The sequence below is a fragment of the Aphis gossypii genome, unplaced genomic scaffold, assembly GCF_020184175.1.
Source record: "Aphis gossypii isolate Hap1 unplaced genomic scaffold, ASM2018417v2 Contig00341, whole genome shotgun sequence".
Lineage (NCBI taxonomy): Eukaryota > Metazoa > Arthropoda > Insecta > Hemiptera > Aphididae > Aphis > Aphis gossypii.
Window position 1 is genome coordinate 210,483 of NW_026083073.1, and position 8,260 is coordinate 218,742.

An 8,260-nucleotide genomic window follows, 5' to 3' on the forward strand; every position below is an offset into this window, starting at 1 on the left:
GAATGAACAACATGTTTATTCGATTGAATGAAATTCATGTTTCTGTGAGATTGTTTTTTCTCAACAGGTCTATGGTTGATAAAAGCATTTAATATCTCTATGTAATCAATAAATTTCATATGATTTTTATTACATATTTTTTTACACCTTTTGCTTTTTTTTCTACAGTATCATCTATGGTTTTATAAGCGTATAATTCGGTCTCAATGAAATGAATTCTTTAAGAATTATTGATTTAAGTTCGTCTTTGAAAAATCCTGGTTGGCTTTTATGAATTTCACTAAAGCAATAATGGTCTTTAGGATAATTAGATGTGTCAAAATATGGCAATAAATCATTTTTTAAATCATCGAAAAATTTTTTGTTTGAATGCTATATACCAAGGAATCTGTATCCGAATATAAAGAACTAATTTTTCTACCATATTTCTTTTTCATTACATTATAATGAAAATCATACATAAAAGTTTTTGAAACGTCTAAAATTGCAGATCCTACATAAATCGCCTTATCGAATTTAATAGTTTCCTTATGTTGATCCTAAAGTATATAGTTCTATCTTTAAAATTAGTTTTTGCCATTAATTTATTAGCTTTTTTTTCTGACGAAATCAGTTTTATAGAAATTCTTGTTCGAACATTCTCCATACATTTTCCAAAACACTATTAATTAAAAGCTTCCAGAATTCTTTTTCAAACTCGTTTTTAGCTTCTGTTCTCATTTTAGTACATAATTCAATGTACGATGCCATCCATTTCTTTTGAGAAAATCGGATAGCTCGATGAATTTTTACAGTTTAAGACCGTGAGAAATCGCTTGTTTTAAATTTTGTAATGAACAATATAGTTTTTTTTCGGTAATAGTGTAGTTAACAATTTCTTAACATTAGAATTTGGTGGACATTCGTTTAACGGTAAAAACGGGAAATCATTATGAGTTTTATGTAAATTTTTAGGGTAGTCGACATCAACTTCTAATATATATCCAACTTCAGAATCATCAGCAATTTTAGTTACGTCTATATTTAAGTCATCAACCCATTCAAAATCTTTAAAAGGTAATTCTGTTAACATAGACTTTCCATATAAATTTACACAATCAAGATATGTTAACCATGTAATCGGTTCGTTAGAATTATAATTCAATCCTTCAATATTTGGTATATTTGCTTTAGCATACCTTTTAGTTGATTGAGTTATTCCCCCACGAATTGAGTTCTCGATAAACAAAACATGTTAGGACATTTTAACCTTTCTAATTCGATCTTAGTATATTTAAGCATACAGTCATACGCAAATCCTGGAGCAGTCATATAATAAGCAGGATCTAGCTCAAGAGTAGATAAACATAAGTCTCTGAAATTTTCAAACACATCAGCTAGTATAGCAACATCAGTTTTTAAATAATGATCACTGTATTCACCTAATGTCTTTATATTAAACACGTTCCATACATTTTTCGCATGTATATAATCGTCATCAGTAATATTTTCATCGGTTAGAGTGCTATAAAATTTAAGCTTTGAAGGTAAAAAAGAATCATTAAGTTTACTCCAACTATCAACATATTCATAAGGGAAGACTCCTTTTCGTGTAACTAAATCTAACACTTCAATAGAAAATATTTTAATAGTTTCTCTAAACCTCGACTTATCTTCCGATAAATTTTTTGCTAGTTTACTTAATTTTTTCAGCAATAAAACGGTATGTATCAACAAACTTTATGTTAAATTTTGGTGCGATTGCTTTACTAAATGATATATATTTTTCAGATGAATTAGGTATAACATGAATATCTTTATCGTTACATCCAAGTTCTCGAATTATAAAGTGACTGTCATATGCTAGATTATGAAAGAAGATTGGTACAAATGATGGATTAGTTAGCTGAAAATTACATTTTACACAAATACATCGTCTAATTTCCAGTTATATGACAGTGATCTCGAACTTTTAACAAATTATTATCTTTAAAATTAATAAACATTTTTCACAAACCTTAGCTTTTTGAAAATTTTTTCTTCTTTTAAAGTCAATTCGTTAATTGGTAAATTAGTTTTATAAATATCATTAATTTTATTTCCTATATTATCATACTATTCATAAATTTTTTTGCGGCATTTTTACCTCTGTATATTACTACTTTTCTAGGAATTTCAAACTTTTTTATTAATTTTTTCGAAATAATATTATAGTCAACTTTTACATAAAACCCGTAACTCATAAGTTTATGTAAATGTGTGATATGAGTTTTTTTTTTTTTACCATTTTGAAAGAATTTATCAGGTTGTTTAGGTTTAAAATACATTCGAAGTCAGCGTATATAACAATTGGGATTCGTTGAGTTTTTTATAGTTTTTGAAATCGTCATCTCCTTTTTCAAACATTATAGGTCTTCCTAATTTATTTTTAATACACATTTCTTTATGTCTAATTAATCCTGTTTCACCCCAAAGTTTGCTTTTACACGGTTTATTTCCAAAACTTGTAAAACATCTCTTACATATAATCAATTTTGAAAATTTTTAGTTCTTTGGCTTCTAATAAACCTCGAGAAGTTGTTAATATAACAATAATGAGCTGTATTATTATCACCAAATAGAAAAAGATCAAAATGATTTTTTTTTTTTTCAATATTAGTTATACGTAATGGGTAAATTACATTATTATCATCTAAGCTGTAAATATTTATTGATACATTGTTTATTTTTTCAAATTTTTTTAACTGAGTTATAGGTGTTGGAAAATCGATGCATTTAAAATTAAACCCACTTTTTTTTTCTAACATACCAAAATATTTTTTGTTAAACCGAGATTTATTCAAACGATTATCGTACTTACTTAGTATTGAATACTTGAAACATTCGTTATCGTTATTTTTTACATTAATAACTGCTTTTTTTTTTTTATATGACTAGGTAAATCTAAATATGTTTTTCCTCCTTTAAGAGGATTAACTGTATTAATTCGTAATTGTATACAATCTATAGATTTAAGTGACCAGCCTGATTTTTTTGATATAAACTGTTCTTCCTCAGATAATAGTTTGTTAAACATTTTGTTTAATAAGCTATTAAAATTGGATGATTTGCATGCTAATACGTTTGTTGTTTTAAATGACATATCTTGTAGGTACTTCATTCGTTAATAGTTGTTCATACATGCTATCACACATGTAAATTAAATTTAATTGTTGACTGCTGGCTTGATTGTGTTAACCTAGAAATTAACATTTCAGAAACATAACTAAAAAATACATAGTAGTCTATTATTTCTTCCTTGTTTTTAACAATAAACGTTCTCGAACAGTTTTTAAATCGTTCAATTTCAACAAGTTCACCCTTAACAGCTGATTCCATCCGTCTACGTTTAGTAATTGTATTTCTTTTCATTATGTAACTGTAAATAAATTTATATTAAAAAAAATAATAATAATAATACATTTGTTCATATTCATATTCATATTCATTTCATTATATTATTTAATGTATATTATTATATGATAAATATAGCAAAGTTTTAGAATAGTTTTAGTCTAGATTCAAAGATTCTAATTGTTTGTGCAGTGAATTTAAACAATTGCGTATACTTAATTCAGATTTAAATAATGCATATTGTGATTTTTCATAGTTAAGTTTAAGTTGTTTTTTTTCATCTTTTAATTTTCTAATTATTTGGTTTATTATTCTTATTTTTTCTTTGTGTATCTTTTCTTCTTCGTCTGCATCGGTAAAATTTGTTTCACGCCGTTCATACATTTCTTCAATTCGTAGTTTGATGAACGTAGATGATTCCATTTTATTATTTTTATTTTTGAAACTGTAAATGGTAATATTTTATTCAATAATTAATATACAGTAGAAGCCTATTATTAGAAACACGATTATTGATACAATCACGTTATTGAAACAAAATATGCCGGGACGGATCACCCGTATATTAGAACATTTAAAATAAATCGAATTATTGAAACAGTACATCGGTTATTTGAATCAATTAGACGAAGATTAGTAAACCTGTTGTTTCCGCTGCGTGTGGCTAAAACATGCGGAAAACACGTATCTCTGGTGATCTTTGAACTATGTAAATATAACCAGGTGTTTCCGCTGAGTCAAAGCTTACATTTGGCGGAAAGAACATGTTTTTCTGATCTCTGGCCTATTGCTTACAATGCAGGTGTATTACTTAAATTAATACACATTTTCTACCTGATTTAATAATATAATGTAATTAAATATAATGCAGGTGCATTGGGGTTTACTACAAATCTAACAAATCGCTTATTAGAAACAATCGGTTAATTGACACATTTCACTTTGGTCCCAAAGTGTTTCTTTCTAATATTTATTTTTATTTATTTAAAATAAGCGGCTTCTACTGTACTTTTGTAATTCAACGATAAATCACAGTCATCAAACGTGATCGGATTTGGTTTATACGAACGCTTGTTGAACGATAATAATGGTAAACGATACGATATTATTTTCTTCCTTTATATGTTATATTCAACTCGTATTATGCGATAAATTTTTACAGCACAGTTAAAATATTAATAAAGAATGTTGAACGTAAACATAGATACAAGTACCTACATAGTATTTTTTCAAACTTATGTGATTAAATGTATAATCACGTTCAACATTAATTGTATCTTTCACATAATAGATTTCAACGTTAATAATATAATCATATGAATTCATGGTTTTCGTAAACATAATAAGTTTTAATAGTTGTCATTTCATTCTTTTTTACGAAATATAATACATTATTTGAAATTTATACAACATTTTGTAGGTAGTAATTAAAATATAATATCTTGTAAGAATTATATTAACAATGTTCGTATATATAAAGCGTATAATTATAATAATAATAATAATAACCTTAAAAGTGTTTAAATATAATAGGGGTAGATAAATATGGTTTCGATTAAAAAAAAAAAAAAAATAATAATAATAATAATAATAATAAATGTTATTTTAAACTGTGTATAATTGTTTATCGTTAAAAGAATAGTAGCGATTTTAATATTTATTTTACTATCATTATTCAACAGCGTTTTTACAATAAACTAAATAACAATATAATTAACGTTTTAAAATGTATACATCTTAGAAAAAATTGTTTTATCGTTAGTTAAAATTTTAATGATGAGATATATTCTCATCATATCTAAAACAAAAAAACTTGAATATGTTACGGGTACAGGTACGACGTCAATACTAGCAGGGAATGGGTTACTTTCTAAACAAACTCCTTTTGTTAAAAACCGACCACATAATATACATTTTGTATAATAACAATAATCTTTAAACGCTTCTATATCTTTAAATCGAACAAACTGGTATATAGAATTGTAATAAGTTTGAAAACCGCCAGATCTTTCATCATGATAACATGCACTGCTACACCACTTTTGGGTTCCTACATTTTGTATACACAGTTCAACTAATGTATAATTTCGAAGTGGATCGGTTAAAATATTTAATATATCCTTTACCATAAATGGGTAATAATCTCCTACATATCTAAAGGTGATTTCTGGGTCAGTACGATAATATTCTAAAGATTCTAGAATATTGTTGATTTTCTATCCCGTGTATTGTTTGAAACGATTGAAGACATACTGTAATTTATATTTTTAAAAAACAGTTTTTAATTGAATATTGTACACGTATACCTACAATAATAATGTACATGTATTCGTTTGAATCATTCTATATGTAACGTACACCTATCTGTCTATATTTTTTTATAAAAATAATATCTAAACTAATGATATATACTTACATTGATATTTTGTGAAGTTGAAATATTTGAAAAAAAAAATGAACTTTTTCCGTGTGTGTTTGTGTTGAGCGTCGTGATGTGGTATGATATATTATAAGTTTGTGAGACCGTTGTTCAATGTTTACGATAAAACTGTTGATATTATATAAGTAAAAAAAAAAAAAAAAAAAAAAAAAAGTTAACTTAACTTAGATTTATAACTATTTTATATTTTACGTTTAATGATATACTTACTACTTACAATGTTCTTTGAAAAGTTGAAATATTAAAAAATTTCCGTGTGTCGTCTATGTGCTGAGCAGTGTGAGGTGAATGATATGATACGACACATTTACTCTCGGTACTTTTCGAAATAATAATTATTATAATTTAGGTTTGATTTAGAGTGGTGTGATCTCATTATAATAATCTACATATTATTTCCGTCTTATGAAATAATAATCATAATTTTGATTTGATTTAGAACGGTGTGATCTCATTATAATAATTAGCATATTTATAAAAACATTATATTCGGTGTCAAATAATAAAAAATATAGTCGCACATAATTTACCATCTCTATCAAACAATATAATTTTACCCTTTCCGTTTCAGTATGCTTCAACTGAAATGTATAAAATATATCACTCAATACAAATAGCAAGTCACTTTTAGAGAAAGTACGTAAGTCATTTAATAGCTACAAGTTATAACTGAATAAAAAAAAAAATGTCATTTGTTAGCTCAGTAAATAGTAGTAACGAAGAATCGATGAACGATAGTGATGTAAGTACAAAATAATATGTTTTTTATATAATTTATAATTATTGGTATTTTTGAAGATGACTAAGTACAATATTTTTTTTATTTTGTATAATACTAAACTATGTTGGTTCGAGGTATTATACTCGTACTTAAAGATATAAATAAATAGGTGTAGCGTATATATTTTTACTAGATTTTTAGTTACCAAATTTTATTTTATTTCAGAACGATTATAACAATATGAGTATGAATGATGAGGTTAAATCATTTAAATCGACGAAAGACATACGTAATAAAAATATAAAACAAGTCAAATCAAATAAAATAAAACAATGGCTAAAAAAGTAAGTAAAACAAAACATTACAGTAAAGTAAATTTTACATTTTTTTTTTTAGAATTTTCATATTTGGATAATATTGAAAAATTACTACAAAATGAAAAGATTGAAACTGATATCATAAATACTATTACGGTAAAACAAGATGATGATCTGATAAATGTTAAATCTCCAACTGATGAAAGAAGTTCCGAGTACTGACCACCATCAGCCACTATAAGATCAAAAATATTAAGAATGTTGATAGCAAGAACAGGTAATATAATATATTATATTATTTATATACGGAGAGACCAGGACTATTTTCGGATAAACGCTTTTATAACGAATGTAAACTAGTGAATGATATTAAACATTATCCATACAAAGACGATACACATTGCTGACAACTTATATGCTCTTTATTATTTAATCACCAATATTCAAAAATGTATTAACATTATTCACTATGTCCAGCTATCCGCTTTACCCAGAGCCTAATATAATATACTTGTAATACATTTTTTTAATAATCATATTACAGTAAGATTAAAAAATAAAAAAATAAATTTATTTATTTATTTATTTATTTTTTTTTTTTTATAGATGGAAATATGCTGAATGTAGCCTTAAAGTAACGATAACCGATCAAACAAAAGATCAAGAACTTAAGAATAATTTAACAGAGGTTGTACAAAAAATATTCACGCGCTTTATGACTGATCCAAAGAGGAAGATAACAAGATCTAAATTATCAAAGACATAATAATGTATTTATTAATGACAGTAGAATAAAAAAAAATTGAATATATAATAGGTGGTACTATGTAAAATAAAAAAATTTTCAGTTTAAATATACTTGTTTTATTTTTTTTATACCATCACTCACATTGTATATCAATTAAATATTATATTATATTATATTTTATTTATGTATATAAAACAAAAACTATATATAAATTACTGGTTAACAGCTGATTGAAAAAAAAAAAAAAAAAAAAAAAAATTAGACTACTAAGTCTTGTAATATCATATCTGATAGTGAGTTATAGTGATACTGTAATAATTCATACATAAAAGAAATATCGTTAGACTCCATATTACTATAACTTAAGTCATAATTCTGAATATATTGGTTTGTAAATTCATTCCGACGACAAGAAAAAGGTAACCCATTTACATCTGCCATAATTAGTGAATATGCCGTGTCAAAAGTCTTTTGATAACTTAACATTTTTTTTTGTTTTTCAATAATATATAAATCAATACAGTGTTGCAATTGTTTCAAACGGTGTAAATCGGTATGTGATAAAGTAATATAATTTTCATTAGAATGTAATATAATTGAAGACTGTTTCACATTAACAGAATAACTTAAATTGTCAGTTATTCTTACACGTTTACATCGAG

The 8,260-nt window shown here is 25.4% G+C and overlaps 1 long non-coding RNA gene across 2 annotated transcripts; it reads right to left on the reverse strand.

Moving 5' to 3' along the window:
* Window positions 1-3,497: 3,497 nt before the first annotated feature.
* Window positions 3,498-6,412, reverse strand: LOC126553827 (uncharacterized). 2 transcript variants are annotated; one of them, XR_007606585.1, is made up of 4 exons: window positions 6,030-6,412; window positions 5,789-5,920; window positions 5,499-5,624; window positions 5,165-5,422 (listed from the first exon to the last, which is right to left on the reverse strand). It is a non-coding gene; the product is annotated as an uncharacterized LOC126553827 (long non-coding RNA). The 2 variants fall into 2 exon arrangements; XR_007606584.1 differs by lacking the exons at window positions 5,165-5,422; window positions 5,499-5,624 and adding an exon at window positions 3,498-3,817.
* Between the last annotated feature and the right edge of the window lie 1,848 nt (window positions 6,413-8,260).